Here is an 18463-nt window from a genome sequence, read left to right as displayed (position 1 = left end):
ACTCTTTACTACGAAATAAATTTCTCATTGTAAAGAATTCACAACATGTTCTTGTTTATTTCATTTGAAACTAGACTCATTAAGGAGTCTAAGAATATAAATTTCATCATTTGACTATTTTTATACGTTTTATAGTGATTTTATAAATATAGAATAGGGGATCTAGAAGTCATTTTGATACTGTCCCATATTACTTCAAATATCTCATTATCGGCAATTCTTTTGCTTTTATAGTTTATTTTATAAGAAAGTAGACTCATCAAGCTTTAATTACATAATCTATTCAGCTTCTAACTCAACTCCCACAATTTATGGTGATTTTCCAAATTCACTTTACTGCTGCTGTCCCAAACAGATTATTACTAATTCACTCTTTCACACATCCTTTGCATACATATTATTTAAACATGTGTATCACCAATCAATTTCATTATATATATATCTATAATTTCACTTAAGCATAATATCAATACAACACATTGTGCTCAAATCATTATTCAAGTTCAAATTCGGCTAACACACATATAAACACTAGCAACTAAATATTAACATTTGCATTTCACCATAATAGCCATTTGCCACTAAGAATTTAAGCCACTACTTGATCTTCAATCATCTAAATACATGGTAATTAACACCTATACATCATACCGAAATTGTTAATCCTCATAGTCCTTAACCGATTGTTAGCAACTCAAGCCACAATATTATTTCTTAAGATACCTACAATAACCACAGTATGCATCTCCCTAAAACATATTCTAACCTCTACCTTCAAGTTAAAAGCAATTTAACAATTCATCATTCTCCACATTACTATCCAATTTAATAAAGAAAAATATATATATACTAAGAGTTCTAGCTTCTTGACCGAATTTCAAACCCCCAAATGACCCAAATTTAAAACATGGAATAGGTAGCATTCAAACCAATCATCCAAACTATGCATAATTTTTCAAGAATTTCTTAGTACTTACCTCATTATAGCCATCACCTAAGCTGAAAATTTAAGCAAAAATTTCCTTCTTCCTCACTTCAAGCTACGACAATGGAGGAGTAAAAATGGATTCCCTTTGGTTTTTCCTCCCACTAACTCTTTATCTTATTTTCTTATTTATTTTGTATATTAAAATGCTAATATAAAACACATATAATATATATTAATCAATATCATGGCCGGCCACTAAAAAAATGGCTAATTTGACATGCAAGTCCACCTTTTTGACAACATGCATTAATAGACCACTTTACAATTTAGCTATCACATTTCACAATTGTCTCACATAAGTCCTATTTAATAAATTTCACATTCAAATAACAAAATTTAAGGTATGTATCTTTCACACATGCATGTTCACATACAATAAGCATAAAATATAACGGTTAATTATTTTTATGACTCGGTTTTGTGGTCCCGAAACCACTTTCCGACTAGGGTCAAATTAGGGCTGTCACATTAGGATTCAGTCATCTTTGAGCTTGCACACAAGGTTTATATTCATCTTCCATTAAAATTTTATGTGTGCAAAAAGAAGGACTGATCCCTCTTATGTTGGAAATTTTCCATGCTATAGCTCTTTTATGCTCCTTCAATACTTGAAGTAACTCGTCCTTTTCGGATGGCTGTAAATCTGAAGCAATAATTACTGGTAATGTGGAATTATTTCCAAGAAACACATATTCTAGGTGATTTGGCAGTTGCTTTAATTCCAATTTAGGAGGTTCTTCAACAGAGGGTTTTAATTTCAATTTATTGTTTACCTCAATTCCCTCATAATTCTTCTATCGTAATGAAGACTCATTAGATTTTAATTTAGCTTTTGTCTTACCTAACACAAAATCATCATCATTTACCTCCTCTCCTTGTGCAAGACACAGTTCTGACGTGTCCTTATAAAAGATTTCCTATAACGAATCTTGAGTAGCATGATCAATAGAATCAATAAAGTAGCAAGAGTCATCTTGTTCTCTAGAAAATCTCATGGCATCATAAATTTTGAAGATAATCTCTTCATCACCTACCCCAAGTACAAGTTTACTGTCACCTACATCAATAACAGCCCTAGCAGTGGCTAAAAATAGGCGACCTAAAATTAAAGGCACCTCAACATCCTCATCCATGTCAAGCATAACAAAATCAACAGGGAATATAAATTTATCTACTTTTACTAGTACATCTTCAATAATACCCCTAGGATATTTAATAAATCTATCAGCTAGTTGAATACTCATCCTAGTAGGTTTTGGTTCCCCAAGGCCAAGTTGCTTGAACATTTTGTAAGGCATCAAATTAATGCTAGCGCCTAAATCAGCTAGTCCTTCTCAACATTTAAACTACCAATTAAGCAGGGAATAGTAAAAATGGATCTTTCAGTTTGGTTGGAAATTTATTTTGGAGTATGGCCGAGCACTCCTCGTTGAGTTCTACTGTAGACAACTCTTCAAACTTCCTTTTATTTGTTAGAAGCTCCTTCGAAAATTTTGCATATGTAGGCATCTGTGAGATAGCTTCAATGAAAGGAAAGTTAATATGTAACTGTTTAAAAAGTTCAAGAAATTTACCGAATTGTGCATCCATACAGTCTTTCTTCAACTTTGCTGGATACGGGATTGGTGGTTTGTATTCCCTCAGCACTGGTTTTTCACTGATTTTGAGTTTTACCTCTTCATCTTCTTTCCTATTAGCTTCTTATGGCAGCTTCTTTTCAGATTTAGTTAACACTTTCCCATTCCAAAGGGTAACTATTTTCACATGCTCTTTTGGGTTGGGTTTGGTGTTACTAGGCAGGCTCCCTTGTGGTCATTCTGAAATCATCTTAGCCAGGTATCTTATTTGATTCTCGAGCCCTTGAATCGATGCTTGTTGATTTTTAATTACAGTTTCAGTGTTTTAAAAATGGGTTTCTGCCACTGAAATAAACTTCGTCATCATCTCTTTAAGGTTCAACTTTTTCTTTTGATGGTAAGGCTGTTGTTGGAAGCCTGGAGGGGGTGGTGGTCTCTAATTTCCTTGGCCTCCCTATGAAAAGTTTGGGTGGTTCCTCCAACCTGCATTGTAAGTGTTATTATAAGGATTATTTTGAGATCAAAGATTATTACCCATGTAATTTATTTGCTCGTTTTACATGCTGGGGCCGAAGGGTAAATATTCTAAATTGCCCATTCCACCTCCACTCATGTCACACTGCATCACTGAATGTACCTGCGCAGAACCACATAGACTTTCAATCTTTTTATTCAAGAGTTCTACTTGGTTTGATAACATGGTGACTGCATCTAGGTTGAAAACACCGGCTGATTTCGTTGGCTTTGTTCTCATGACTTGCCACTGATAATTATTCAGTGACATCTCTTTAATGAACTCATAAGCCTCCTCAGGTGTTTTGTTATTTATGGTTCCACTGGCCGCTGTATCGATCATCTGTCTAGTTGAGGGTTTTAAACCATTGTGGAAAGTTTGAACCTATTGCCATAAAGGTAACCCATGGTGAGGGCACCTTCTCAATAAATCGTTGTATCTCTCTCATGCATCATATAGTGTTTCTAAATCCATCTGCACAAAAGAAAAGATATCATTCCTCAATTTAGCCATTTTAGCCGGTGGAAAATATTTGAGTAAAAATTTTTTGGTCATTTGTTCCCAAGTGGTGATTGACCCTTGTGGTAATAACTTTAACCATTTTTTAGCCTTGTTCCTTAATGAAAAGGGAAACAACCAAAGGCGAATGACATCATCAGAAATGCCATTGATCTTAAAGGTGTCACAGAATTCCAAAAAATTTGCTAAATGAGTGTTTGGATCCTCATCCTACAAACCATCAAACTGAACAAACTGTTGTATCATTTGAATAGTGTTAGGTTTCAATTCAAAATTATTTGCAGCAACAGCAGGTCGAACAATACTCTATTCAGTTCCTGTTAAAGTAGGCTTAGCATAATCATACATAGTACGAGGAGCAGGATTCTGATTAACAGGATTTGCGGCAACTACAGGAGGTAGCAGATTATTCTGATTATCATCCATCTCTTTAGTAAAATCTGTAACGTCCTCTTGCTCTTCCTCTATGTATTGTAGACTTTGCCTTATTTCTCTTTAGTTTCTGCGAGTTGTACTCTCTCTTTCACTATCGAAAAGAAACGGTCCTGACGTGTTCCTTCTAATCATAAACTAGAGACACCTGCCAGAAGTAATTAAAAAGACAAATTAGAAAAGAGGAATTAAGCTAAAAACAAAAAGTAAATTGCAATAAAAGTAAAAATGGCTAAAGTAATAAAATTCAAGCTTTCCTAATATCTTAGTCCCCAGCAACGGCGACAAAAACTTGATGGTCCTTAAACTAACTAAAAATTTCGACTAAGGCAAGCGCACCTATCGAATAGTAGTATAGTTATGGTGAGACCGGAAATATCGTATCCACAAGGACTAAAAGTACTAGTGATTACTATCTTTTTATTATCTAGCCTAAGAATTAAAGGGATGTTTTAAACTAAGATTAACTATCTAATTAACTAAGAACATGACAGAAATAAAAGTTGGAAAATATTTTTGGAAAAACCAATGGAGAAGACAATACCCACGGAAAAATCCACCTAGACTTCACTTACTACTTTTGAACTAGATGATTTATTCACTTGACTTAATCCGTAGAAATCCCTAGCTTGTGTTAATATCTCTCTCGAGACTAAAAACAACTGACTCTAGGTTGATTAATTGAAATCTCTTTCTAATTAAAACCTCTATTGTCACATTAACTCGATCTATGGATTCCCTTATTAGATTTGACTCTAATCCGACAGATTTACATCGTCTTATGTCTAGGATTGCATTCAATTCTGCTTAATTATGCTAGATCTACTCTTAAACAGGGACTTTTGCTCCACTAAATAAGCACATCATACTTGAGTTAATATCCTGAAATATTAAAGCAAGAATTAATAACACATAATTAAGAGTAAGAACAAGTATTTATCATATAATTCAAATGGTAATAAGATCTGTCTTGGGTTTCATCTCTTTTGGGTATTTAGGGAGTTTAGTTCATAAAGATGGGGGAAAACATCTCAAAATTGGGAAAACAACAAAACATAAAGAAAACCCAAAGAACTTCTAAGGAAATTGAATGCAAATCTTTAGTCTTGAAGTAGATCCTGCTTCCAAGCTGATTCCGATGGTTGTCTTCGAGTATTTTCTGCCTTCTACCCTCTGTGTCTCCTTGATCCTCTTCTAGGGTGTTTATATAGACTTTGGAATGTCGAAAATAACCCAAAATTAGCCTTTTCTGAATAGAATTAGACTTGGGCTCGACAGGGACACGGTAGTATGCCACTTTCGTGTGAAGGTGCTCAGCCCGTGTGCAATTCTGATATGGTTTTAAGTCGACACGGCCATGACAGATAGGCGTGTGGCCTTCTCGTGTGTCTAACACGGGCATGTGTATTACTCGTGTGGAAGTGTCTGGGTCGTGTGCAGCACTGAAATAAACCTATTTTGTCCGTTTTTGGCCCTTTTTCTTACACTTTTCGCTTTCCTATGCTTGTCTGGATATAAAACATGGAATTAAAGGATTAGGAGCATCAAATTCACTAAATCTTACGATAATTCATCCAAAAATATGCCAAACACGGGATTAAAATATGTTACTATTGAGGTTTATTAGAGAAACACTTACATACACCACTTAGCTAACCGAAACTTCAAGCTAAAAAATAGAGGTTTTCCTTTTTTTATTTTCAGTAGAATACCCTAACGAAGAAGATACCAAATATTTTATCATTTGCATAATAATCTTATTTACCCTTTTACCAAATAAACTTTTAAATTTAATTAAAATTCACTAAAAATATAACCATGACCGTCCACTATACTTATTATTGGGCAAATTGCTTATAAAGATCACTTAACATGTTAAATGCTCAATTTAACATCTTTGACTATTGATTGATTCTTTGACAACTTTTACAATTTAATCCATTTTTACCAAATTAACAAGCTAAACATTAAAATTTCTTAACAAAATTTTAATACGACTCAAATATAATTCTATAGACATTAAATATACAATACAATATGAGCTTACTTGTCAGAATTGTGGTTTTGAAATCACCATTCTCAACACCACTGAAAAATGGGATATTACAACTCTCCCCCTAGAGAAATTTTCATCCTTGAAAAACTTACCAGAAAAAAGGTTCGAGTAATGAGATTTTATGGTTTCTTCTGTTTCCCATGAAGCTTCCTCTACCCCATGTCGACTCCATAAGACATTAACTAGATGTACAGAGTTATTTCTCAACTATTTTATTTCTAGAGCTAAAATCTTCACAGGCTCCTCATCATAAGCCAAACCAGGTTGTATTTCATTTTCATTCGTAGTCAAAATATGTTATGGGTCAAAACGGTAATGAAGAAGCATTAAACGTGAAATAAATTATCAATTCTGTCGAGCTCTGGAGATAATGCTAAACGATAAGCCACATCTCGATTCTTTATAACATTTTGTACGGTGCAATCAACATGGGACTAAGTTTTCCTTTCCTGCCAAACTGTAACACTCTTCTCCACGACGAGACTTTCAAAAATGCTTTTTCACCAATGAAAAATTCAATATCTTTACATTTTAAATCAGCATAGGATTTCTAACGATCAAACGTAGCTTTCAAATTATCATGAATAGGTTTAACTTTCTCTTCAACTTCTCAAACCAAATCAAACCCAACCAGCTTTCTTTCATTTAATTCAGACCAAAACAACGAACTTCTGCCTTTTCGACCATAAAAAGCCTTATACAGTGTCATTTTTATGCTCAATTGATAATTGTTAGTATAGGAAAATTCAACTAACAGCAAGTATTCTTCCTAACTACCTTCGAGCTCAATAATACAACACTGCAACATATCTTCTAAACTCTATATTACTCACCCAGACTGGTCATCTGTTTACAGATGAAAAGCAGTACTAAAATTCAATTTGGAACCCAAAGTTTCATGTAATTTACCTCAAAATCGAGAAGTAAATCTCAAATCATGATATTATATTATTAATAGAGAAACATAGTGCAATCTTACAATTTTAGCAACAAATAACTTTGCCAACTTCTCGAGTGAAAATTCAGATCAAATAGGTATAAAGTGAGTGGATTTCGTCAATATATCAACTATAACCCAGATTGAGTCTTTTCTGTTCAGATTCAATGGTAACCTTGAAACAAAACCCATAGTGATCTGCTCCCATTTCCACTCAGGTATCATTACAAGTTTTAATAAACCTGACAGAACCTGATGATATGCTTTCACTTGCTGACAAATAAAAAATCTAGCTACAAACTCTGTGATCTCCTGTTTCATACCAGTCCGTCAATAGCATTGCTTTAGGTCATTATACATTTTGCTACTCCTAGGATGTATCGAATAAACAGTACTATGAGATTCATTTAACAACTTTCGTCTTAACTCAGAATCTTTTGGTACACAAAGATTCCACAAAAATATAAACAATCATCGATTCCAACATCAAAATCAGTTGTTTACTTCCTTTTCTCAGCTTCACATTTCATTAACAATTCAGAGTCATTCTTCTGAAGTTCTTGAATCTCTGACAGGAATATCGGTCTCACTTTCAACTCAACCAAAATGGTACCATTACAATCTATTGTTAAGCTTGCATTCAAAGCTCTTAAGGCAGACAAATATTTACGAATCAACACATCCGCTACCATATTAGCTTTCCCGAGATGATAATTAATTACTAACTCATAATCTTTTAATAATTCAAGCCACCTTTGTTACCACAATTTTAAATCCTTCTGAGTCATCATATATTTTAGGTTTTTATGATTAGTAAAAAAGTTACATTTCTCACCATATGAATAGTGTCACCAAATCTTTAACACAACCTAAACCGTAAATTGTGTCAGATAATTTCATTCGCAAGGTTTTAATAGCCTCAAGATGTAAGTAATCACTTTCCCATTTTAGATCAAAACACACCCTAAACCATAAAGAGACGCATCACTATAAACAACAAAATCTTTTCCAATTTTAGGTTGAGTGAGCACTGGAGCTTTAGTCAACATATTCTTCAATTGATCAAAGCTCTTTTGACATTTATCAGACCAAAGAAATTTAACACATTTTTGCAATAACATTGTCATTGGAGTTGCTAAAATACAAAAGTGTATAACAAAACACCGATAATACCCCGCTAGACCCAATAAGTTGCGTACCTCAATGACATTCTCCAGAACTTTTCAATCAATAAATATCGATATCTTATTCAAATCAACCAAAATCCTATTAGTAGAGATTACATGACCCAAAAATCCAACCTCGCGTAGCCAAAATTCGTATTTATTGAATTTCATATAAAGTTCCCTTTCACGTAGAGTTCATAATACAATTCTCAAATGCTCAGCATGATATGACTCGTTCAGCGAATATATCAGGATATCATTGATGAATACCCCAACAAACCGATCTAAATACGGTTGAAATACTCAATTCATCAAGTCCATAAATGTAGCAAGAGCATTAGTCAAAGTGTCAAATCCCATATTTTTATTACTAGTGGTGTAAGTTTGAGAACAAGTGTTTGGTCTAGTAGTTTAAATGCTCATTAACTATCCTAGTGGTCTTAAGTTCAAGCCCTCATGTTCACATTCTTTTGGTTAAACTTTTTACACATTTTTCCTATGTTCTTTCTGAATTGTCGTCCACCTCATAGTCATCATATTTAGGAGGGTGCATGATCCCCCTTTTCACTCTATGATCCCCCTTTTCACTCCATGTCTCCATCCTTTACCAAAAAACTTCTCATCCTTGCCATAGAGGAGGTTCTTTAACACCCTAAAGTTTAGGCCTAGAAGTATTAGGTCTTGAACATGGGAACAGTTAGGAGGCTGCACATAAATGTTTAATTGTGCAAGAAAGTGACAGAATTGCATGTCTGCTTCAATGGTTAAGTGTTCTGGGAAGTGTCTAAGAAGTCTTGGGTTTAAGCCTGGGCAGGTGCAAAATGTTTTGTTTTTAAAGGAATAAGTACTGTCTCTGGGAATAGGCTTTTAAATAAATATGGGTATTTCATGACAGAAAAGGCCTGCTGGTCTAGGGGTAAGTGGCGTGTGGAGTGTTACAAGGGGTCTAAGGTTCAAGTCCTACTGGGCGCAAGGGAGTGTTTATTTTATTACTGTGTCGTGGGAGTGTTGTGGGTTGACTGAAATACTGAAGTGGTTGAGGGGAATTCAATTTGAGTGTTTATGGGGAGGTGTGATTGGTTGGAGGAATTTTAGGAGTGATTTTAGGAGAGAATTAAGGGATTTTAAAGTGTAGGGATTTAGTGGCCAAATTTTAGGAGAGAATAAAAGAAGAGTTATTTGATTTTTTTGTCAGCATAATTAAATTCGATTTCTCTCATATTTTTCCCTAATTTTGTTTTTGATGATTTTCTTTTCTCTCTCTGCTTCTCCAGTTGTTGTTCCTGTTTTTGCTTCCCTTGTTTTGGCTAAAATCTTTGTGGTCTGTGTTTCAGCTAGCACATCGTTCTTTCGGCTTTACCCATTTTCTACAGCTAACGTTTCTTCCTCCCTCAATACCGAATATCTGTTTGGTTTCTTCTGCTCTTTCGGTGTAGTAAGCAAGCGTTCTCCACTTTGGTTTCCCTTGGCTGAATTTTTCCTTATTTTCATCCTTATCTTTCTCTTGGAGCCGGTGGTGTCCTTTTCTTACGGTCAAGTCTTGCACCTCGTAATTGGTTCACTGTTCGCGTGGTTGCTAAGTGTAATAGTATAGTGAAATTTGTTTATTGATGAGTGAATGCTCACCTATTTTGGTTGGTGCTTAGGGACTATTTGAAGGGTGGAAGATCTTTAACTAGCGTTAGGGTGGACGAAACTCCCCTCTTTTCGTGATCAAAGGTAATGTGGTGTATATTTAGTATTCCAGTTTGGTTGCATGTTTTGTCTAACTGACTAAGTGGTGTTTCTAGCTAAGGAAGGTTCTTGGGTGATCGTGGTTCTTGGCTTAACGGTGTTAGTGAAGGGTCGTTTTGAAGGTATTCGGGCTTAGAGAGTTTTGACATCAAAATTGGTACAGGTGTGTAACCATATTGCCATTCTCGTAAATCGACAAAACCAAAATAAGTTACCGTCGACACCACACGAGTGTGCGCTCGCTCGTGTGGTAATTCAAACGTCTAAAAGTAGGCGTAAGATCGTTAAGGCCGGCCATGAGCGACTTCATGGTCTAAGGCTGATTTGGGCCATGTTGGGCTGAAATAGGCCGTTTGGGCCCCACACGAGTAAATCACACGGACGTGTGGAGAATATTGGACCAGACTGTGTATTCCACACGGCCAAGGCAATTTTTAGGCTATGTAGACCACACGGGTGTGTGGGCCCACATGGGCCTGCAATATGGGCCTTGGGCCCATTTTCTCTGTTTGATTATTAAGGAGGTCGCCCGAGACGACTGTGGACCTTCTGTTGGGTCGGTAAGCATACCTAGACCCTTTATCGATAAAATGACTATTTTGCCCTTATGAGGTAAAATGATTGTTTTGCCCTTATGTGGTAAAATAACTGTTTTGCCTTTATGTGGTAAAATAACTATTTTTCCCTTTTATGGTAAGATGACTGTTTTACCCCTATGTGATGTATGTTTATATTTTAGCATGCTATTGTAACTGTATTGAATATATGTATAATATTATGACATGTTGCATGATGCATTGCATGGGGATGGGTTTTTATATGATTGGAGGAAGTGTACTATACTGGCAGCTTTGCTGCAAATCATTGATGGCTTTAAGCCTATTATACTAGCAGCTCTGCTACAAATACTGCTTAATGTCGCAACTGGTGCTACATGGAGTGTAGGGATGGGTGGGTTGATTTTATCCCCACATGAAGTGTAGGGTTGGACGAAGATAGAGTGTAGAGGCTAGATAGGTAGGACTTGCATACTGTTTACTGTTACTACACTGTTAGTGTTACTACACTATTTACTATTACTGTAATGGGCTAAAGCCCAAACTGATATTGTCACTATTACTAAAAAGGGCTTAGGACAAGCCTGTGCTTGTTTTCTGACTGTTTGCTCGTTAAGGGATTACACACTGAGTTTTTGTAAACTCACCCTTCTGTTTATCTGTGCAGGTAATGTAACACCTCTAACCCATATCCGTCGCCGGATGAGGATTAAGAGACCTCACCAATCATAATACAGCTCATACAAGTATACATAACCTATTACAATTCAAAATTTTTAATTACATCAATGCTCATAACTAAATAAGAGATTCAATCTTAAAATCATATCATTCATAACTTGACATAATTTAAAACATAATCTCCGTCTATCAAACAATTTACCCATATACTAAACATGTAACAAATTAATAACTTCATTAATTGAATGTCAAACCTACTTATATAAGTCGTGCACATGTACAAAATTAAACATCATTTGAAACAAATTTCAATACCTTCCTTTTTATTTATTTATGTGGCATTATTGTATTAATTTATATGTAGTTCATAAGTCATACATTAATGTTATCCAATACACCTATTTAATATATATAACATATTAATAGAGGTAACTAAACATAATCGAATAAAGCTTTAAGGTAAGTCATAGTTACGGTTTGATAAATAATCATCACATAAGAGATGCAACATGTTTTATCGAGCTCAAACATATTTCTCCATTTTATCTTAAATCAATTTCAGCCACAAATAACAACTCAATATTAATAACATGCATAACTCGTTATATCCTCAGTCTATCATTTAATCACGAGTATCAATTTCTGCACAAGTTTTTAATATAATCGATTAAAAACTTTTTACATAATTTAATAAGCAATCACGTAAGCATCTTTAGTACAATACAACATGGTCGAACAAGCTTCTAACACATATATACACTGTGCGTATTTACCTTAAATTTGAAAGCCACACTTAACATTTAATTGCATACAAAACAATTGACTAAAACATTCATGGGACATTTTTATTACATATTACCTTTCATAACCGAATTACATTACTAAAAACCACGAACAAAACCAAAAGATTTCATCACCGAATTACCAAAACTAAGTTCTTTAAACATTACAACTAAAAAAAAGAACATATAAGACTAAGACTAAACATAGTGATCAAATTACATATATAAATATATTAGTATGAAACACATCCAAAGCACCAAACATACTTACGACCAATTTCTTCTTACCTCATCCAAAATCATTAACCAACTTCAATATACAAACTCATAACACAAATTATAATCACTCATGGCACATAGCATATTAATCAAAATGGACTTAAACAACAATTATGCCAAAACCGAATTCAGGCGTAGAAAATAAGCCATTTTTGCATGGCCTTTATACAAAACAAAGTTCTACTTTTCAAAACACATTCTAGCCTATACATGCCATAATTCAAGTTTAACTTATAAAAGTACCGAAATAGCTGATAGTGTGATGAACTTTGCTGACAGTCCCTAAGCTCGTAGCTTGACTTCAAGATCTATAAATAGAGACACAAATATACACACAGTAATCTTTTTATAGCTTAGTAAGTCATAAGCAAATGAGTAACTTAATAATATCGTCAACTTAATTAAATTAGGCCAAAGTATATCATCTTAACACAATTAAATCCCAACATATAAAATTCACATTATAAATATAAATATTCATTCATAAAAGTCACCTTGACCGAATGCTCATATCTCCAAATTAACATATTACCATTTAATATCCAAAGCCAAATAATCATTATCAGCCTAGTTCACATACACACAATCACACAAACTCATGAGTCACAATATAATTTCATATACATATGTAAATTATGTAACCGAATACACATAATCATGCATGCAAAATTTTAAGGCTCATTCCAATAATAATCTCAAGGCTGAATACACTTACCTTATTTTAGGTAATAACAAGCGAATTGATACCTGGCCATTTAGCTCGTTTTACACATTCGAACACAACTTATCTATGCCCGATGAACCATTCAAAATTTGATAGGACACTCAGATAATCACATATATATCGTACAATGCCAACATCCCAGATGTGGTCTTACATGTAATCACAGATCGATGCCACAGTCCCAGACAGGGTCTTACTCGCACACATAAATCGGAGTCACATATCGATGCCATGGTCTTACTCACGCACATAAATCGGAATCCTATGTCATGACATATGTATCCTAACTATTCCTAAGTTTCATACGGGGCTTTCAGACATCGTAACTCGGTCGAAACGAATTCAGAAATATAGTAGCCAACTTATTTACATTCAGCCATAGCATACATAATTTCACATATTTCAATCCAGCAAGTATACTTAGCATTTAATCTAAATTTAGCACACCTATTTGCTTATTAACTTACCTCAGACGATACAGAATAGAACAAGGCAGCTAATCGACAACTTTCGTTTTCTCCCAATCGAAATCTGATTTCTTTGGTTCTTGATCTAAACATATTTAAATTACACTCATTCAAACATATTTTCATTCAATTTAGTCCAAAAACACATAAATGGGAAAATTACCATTTTACCCCTAACATTTACACTTTTTACAATTTAGTCCCTATTGCATTGAACACAAAATATACAAAATTTCAACATACCTATGTTGGACCAAATCTTACCCATTATTATACAAGTCCATATATTTCATTTATTTTGCATTTTAGTCCCTCAAATTTTTATTTTTACAATTTAGTCCTAATTACTCAAAATCATCAAAAACTCCAATACAAAACATGTTAATCTAAAACATATCTTTCATATTTCATCATCAAACAACAAAAATCACAAGCTCTCATCAATGGCATAACTCAAAATATTCACCAAAATCAAAAATTTAAGCATGGGTTTTGTAGTACTCGAAGCAGCGATCTCAAAAACGTAAAAATTATCAAAAACTGAGCTAAACACATACCTTGATTAAGCTTGAAAGCAACCGAACCCTAGTTTCTTTTTCTTTTATTTGGTTTCGGCAAGAACAATAATAATAACACATATGTTAACTTTATTTTATCTGTTATTATATATATTATAACATATTATAACTTAAAGTTTAATATACAAATATAACCTTAATGAATTATTATAAAACTTTATATTATAAGCCTAATACCGTCCAAGAAATATGTAAGTGGACTATTTACAACATAAAGGTTCCCATTAAAGAAGCCAATAGCAATTAGGTCCCTTTTAGAAATAACCACCAAATTTCCCTTTTACGGGATTAAGTTCTTTTATTTAATCAGATACCTAAACGACAAAATTAAATCACGATAATTTCACAGATATAAATTCACACAAAATAAACACAGAAAATAATTTTTAGATATTTTTCTAACTTGGATTTGTGGTTCCGAAACCACCGTTCCGATTCGGGTCTAAATCGGACTGTTACAACTCTCCCCTTTAAGGATTTTTGTCCCCGAAAATCTTCCCGGTGAATAGGTTAGGATAACATTCTCTTATTGTATCCTTTGGCTCCCACATTGCTTCCTCAACTCCGTGTTTATGCCACAGTACTTTAACCAACGAAATTTTCTTATTTCATAACTCTTTAATCTCACGAGCCAGAATGTGAATCGGTTCTTCCTCATATGCCATATCGGACTTAATCTCAATCTCAGATAGACTAATCACATGTGAGGAATCCGATCGATATCTTTGAAGCATTGAAACATGGAATACATTGTAGATCTTTTCTAGCTCAGGTGGCAGCAACAGTTTGTAAGCAACCAGCCTGATACGCTCGATAATCTCATACGGCCCAATAAATCTCAGACTTAATTTGCATTTATGACTGAATCTGAGTACTTTCTTCCACGGTGAGACTTTCAGAAATACTTTATATTTTACCTAAAATTCTATATCTTTTCGTTTCATGTCTGCATACGATTTCTGATGATCTGACGCTATTTTTAGACTTTCACGAATCACTTTTACTTTCTGTTCAGTCTCTCTGATCAAATCGACCCCGTGTATCTTATTTTCACTGAGCTCAGTCCAATACAATGGTGTACAACATTTACGACCGTACAAAGCCTCATAAGGTGCCATTTTAATGCTCAATTGAATGCTATTATTGTACACAAATTCAACCAGGGGTAAGTATCATTCCCACGTACCATCGAACTCGAGAATGCAGCATCTCAACATATCCTTAAGTATCTGAATGATTCGTTCAAACTGACCATCTATTTGCGGATGAAAAGTAGTGCTGAAATGTAAATTCGTACCTAGAGCATCTTGCAGTTTCTTCCAAACTGTGATGTAAACATCGAATCTCTATTCGAAACAATAGAAATAGGTACACCATGTAATCTCACAATCTGAGAAACATATAACTTAGCAAGCTTATCAAGTGAATAATCTGTACGAATCGAAAAAAATGAGCCGATTTAGTCAATCTATCCATAATAACCCAGATTACATCATTCTTGCTTAGTGTCAATGGTAAACCAGATACAAAATCTATAGTAACTCTGTCCCATTTCCACTCAGGTATCATAATCGTCTGAAGCAATCCAGAAGGTGCATGATGCTCGGCTTTTACTTGTTGACAGATTAAGCATTTCAAAACAAAGTTAAAAATGTCTTGTTTCATACCATGCCACTAATAAAGCTATTTCAGATCATTATACATCTTCGGACTACCTGGGTGAACAGATAACTGACTACTGTGAGCTTCATTCAAAATCATCTGAATCAACTTTGAATTCCTTAGGACACATATTTAGTTTCTGAATCTCAAACAGTCATCAGCATCAACTTGAAACTCTGAATCAGCATTTAAATCACATTGAGCTCGTTTTGCTATCAACTCTATCAACTCATTATCAACCTTCTAGGCATCACAAATTTGTTGAACAAATAACGGTCTTTCTTTTAATTTAGCTATTATCGAACCATCATCAAACATAGCCATATGCGCATTCATTGCATGTAAAGCAAATAGTGATTTTCGGCTTAAAGCATCAACAACAACATTAGCTTTTCCCTGGTGATAGTCAATTATAAGCTCGTAGTCTTTTAGCAATTCTAACCATCAGTGTTGTCTCAAATTCAGATCTTTTTGAGTCATCAATTATTTTAGGCTTTTGTGATCAGAATAAACATGGCATTTCTCACCGTACAGATGGTGACGCCATATCTTTAATGCAAACACAATAGTTTCCAATTCTAGGTCATGTGTCAGATAGTTCATTTCATGTGGCTTTAACAGTCTCGAAGCATAAGCTATAACCTTGCCTTCCTGCACCAGAACATAGCCCAAACCATTTAAAGATGCATCACTATAAATAACAAATTCTTTACGCGATTCTGGCTGAACAGCACTGGAGCTTCAGTCAAAAAGGCTTTCAACTGATCAAAGCTTTCCTGGCACTTTTCTAACCACTCGAACTTAACATCCTTCTACAATAGCTTTGTCACCGGGGCTTCAATAATAGAGAAGCCTTTCACGGACTGTCTATAGTAACCAGCAAGTCCCAAAAAACTTCAGACTTCAGAAACATTTCTCGGAGGTTTCCAATCAAGTATAGCTAAAATATCTTAAATAGTAATTAGACCATTTTACTTTAAGTTGGACAAAAATGGACATCGTAGAGTAGAATTGCAAAGTTTTTAGTGAAGTGCATTTTAGTCATTTGTCAAATAAAGACAAAATTTACTAAATAAAACATCTTCATCTTCTTCAATTTCATCCCTTAGCTGAAATTTATAAGACGAAAACATAGCTAGGGTTAGTCAAGCGTCCAAGCTCTATTATAAGCCCGTTCTAGCCTTGTTTTTAATGATTTTCATGTTTTTGAGATCCTTGTAACCTAATCTAGTTATTTCAAGGACTAATTTGAAAGAAAGATAAAATTTAAAATTTTACCCATGTTAGATATTTGTGTATTTTGATGTATAATGGTAGAAAATGCATGTTTAGTGTTAGATAAAGAACTTTTGCTAAGTGATTTTCAGTAAAAAAGTCAAAAAGGACTTAAAGTTATAAAATAAGTAGTAAAAGTGTGATTAAGTAGAAAATATGGGTTGATATGAGTATGAAAACGATTCAGATAGGCTTGGGTTTTGAAGAAATTGAATACATTTCATTTTACGAGCCTAGGGACTAAATTGTAAAAATTTGAAACATTAGGGAAAAAATGTAAATTTTCCATAATATGGTTTTTGGACCAAATTGAATAATGTGAGTATTAAGTGAGTTAAATTTGTTATTATAGATCAAGAAAAATGAGTTTCGGACCTAGATTGTGGAAAAAACAAAGTGTTTGACGATTAGGTCCAATTCTACTATTTTGTACCGAGGTAAGTTCTTATGTAAATAATATATTGTTATACTTATGTTTTAAATGCTTTAATGTTGTATGAATTGTGATTGACTCTTTGGATGTATTCGAAAAAGTTTTGACAAGTGAGAAATCTCGATTAAACCTTAGGACTAGAATAGGGTACGAGTGACATGTCACTAGGAACCCATGAGTATATGCAATTCAGTAATTCGGGTGCTGGTCTCGTACGTCCTTCCAGTGGCTGGGTAGTCTGGCATGTGTTGTGGATACTTGACATCTTGTGTGAGCGGCACTCTGTAGCTACGTGCTGACTGACAGCTTGTGTGAGCAGGCTTGTGAATAGCTCGAAAACGAGCCCATATGTGTTATGAGATATGAGGTAGCTTCAGCTACATATATGGCACTTATGTACAAGGTTTTCGAGTATTCGTTAATATTCCAAGTGTTCAACGGGAACTTCAAAGTTGTGAAAGGATATGGTTATGTTACGAGTTGGTAGAGGTATGTACGTAAAACTCATAAGTAATGAGATTGATATGTGGTGAGCTCTTGATAGGATTGTGATTGAGTAAGTTATGATTATGAGATTTTGATAACATTCATGCTAATTTTAATAATGTTAATTGTATGTTAAATGTATGGTTATGATACTTATTATTTGCATAGGAACTTACTAAGCTATATAGCTTACTCCCCTTTCATTTCCCTTGTCTTATAGTGTCACTAATCTAGCTCGGGGTTCAGAGACCATCGGAGATTCACTCACACTATCAACAATTATTTTGGTACCAATGAATTCAACATTTTGAGTTATGGCATGTATAGGGGACTTGGTCATTTTGTTATGTCTCATAATTGATTTGGCCAAATGTGTCATCTTATACTGGTTAGAAGTTCATTTTGTATAAGGCCATTAGAAATAGGCTAATATTGGTTATAAGTATATTCATATAATGGTGCCTTTCATGAATGATGTGTTGATGTCTTTGTTGTGGATGTTGGTCGTATGTATATGCTTGGATTGGTGCTATGTGATGTTGTGTAGGTGTGTGCATTAAAGGGGTGGCAAAAGGGCTTGGTAAATAGCCTTACTTTTGTCCACGCGAGTAGACAC

General features: G+C 34.3%; 1 non-coding gene across 1 annotated transcript; it reads left to right on the top strand.

Annotated features, from left to right (window-relative positions):
- The first annotated feature begins 3479 nt into the window (after positions 1–3479).
- On the top strand, positions 3480–3586 carry LOC121205746 (small nucleolar RNA R71). Its single transcript, XR_005900821.1, has one exon. It is a non-coding gene; the product is annotated as a small nucleolar RNA R71 (small nucleolar RNA).
- The last annotated feature ends 14877 nt before the right edge of the window (positions 3587–18463 follow it).

Source organism: Gossypium hirsutum, chromosome A08 (assembly GCF_007990345.1).
Source record: "Gossypium hirsutum isolate 1008001.06 chromosome A08, Gossypium_hirsutum_v2.1, whole genome shotgun sequence".
NCBI lineage: Eukaryota > Viridiplantae > Streptophyta > Magnoliopsida > Malvales > Malvaceae > Gossypium > Gossypium hirsutum.
The sequence above is the reverse complement of the archived record's forward strand: the minus strand, read 5'-3'. Positions and strand labels throughout refer to the sequence as shown.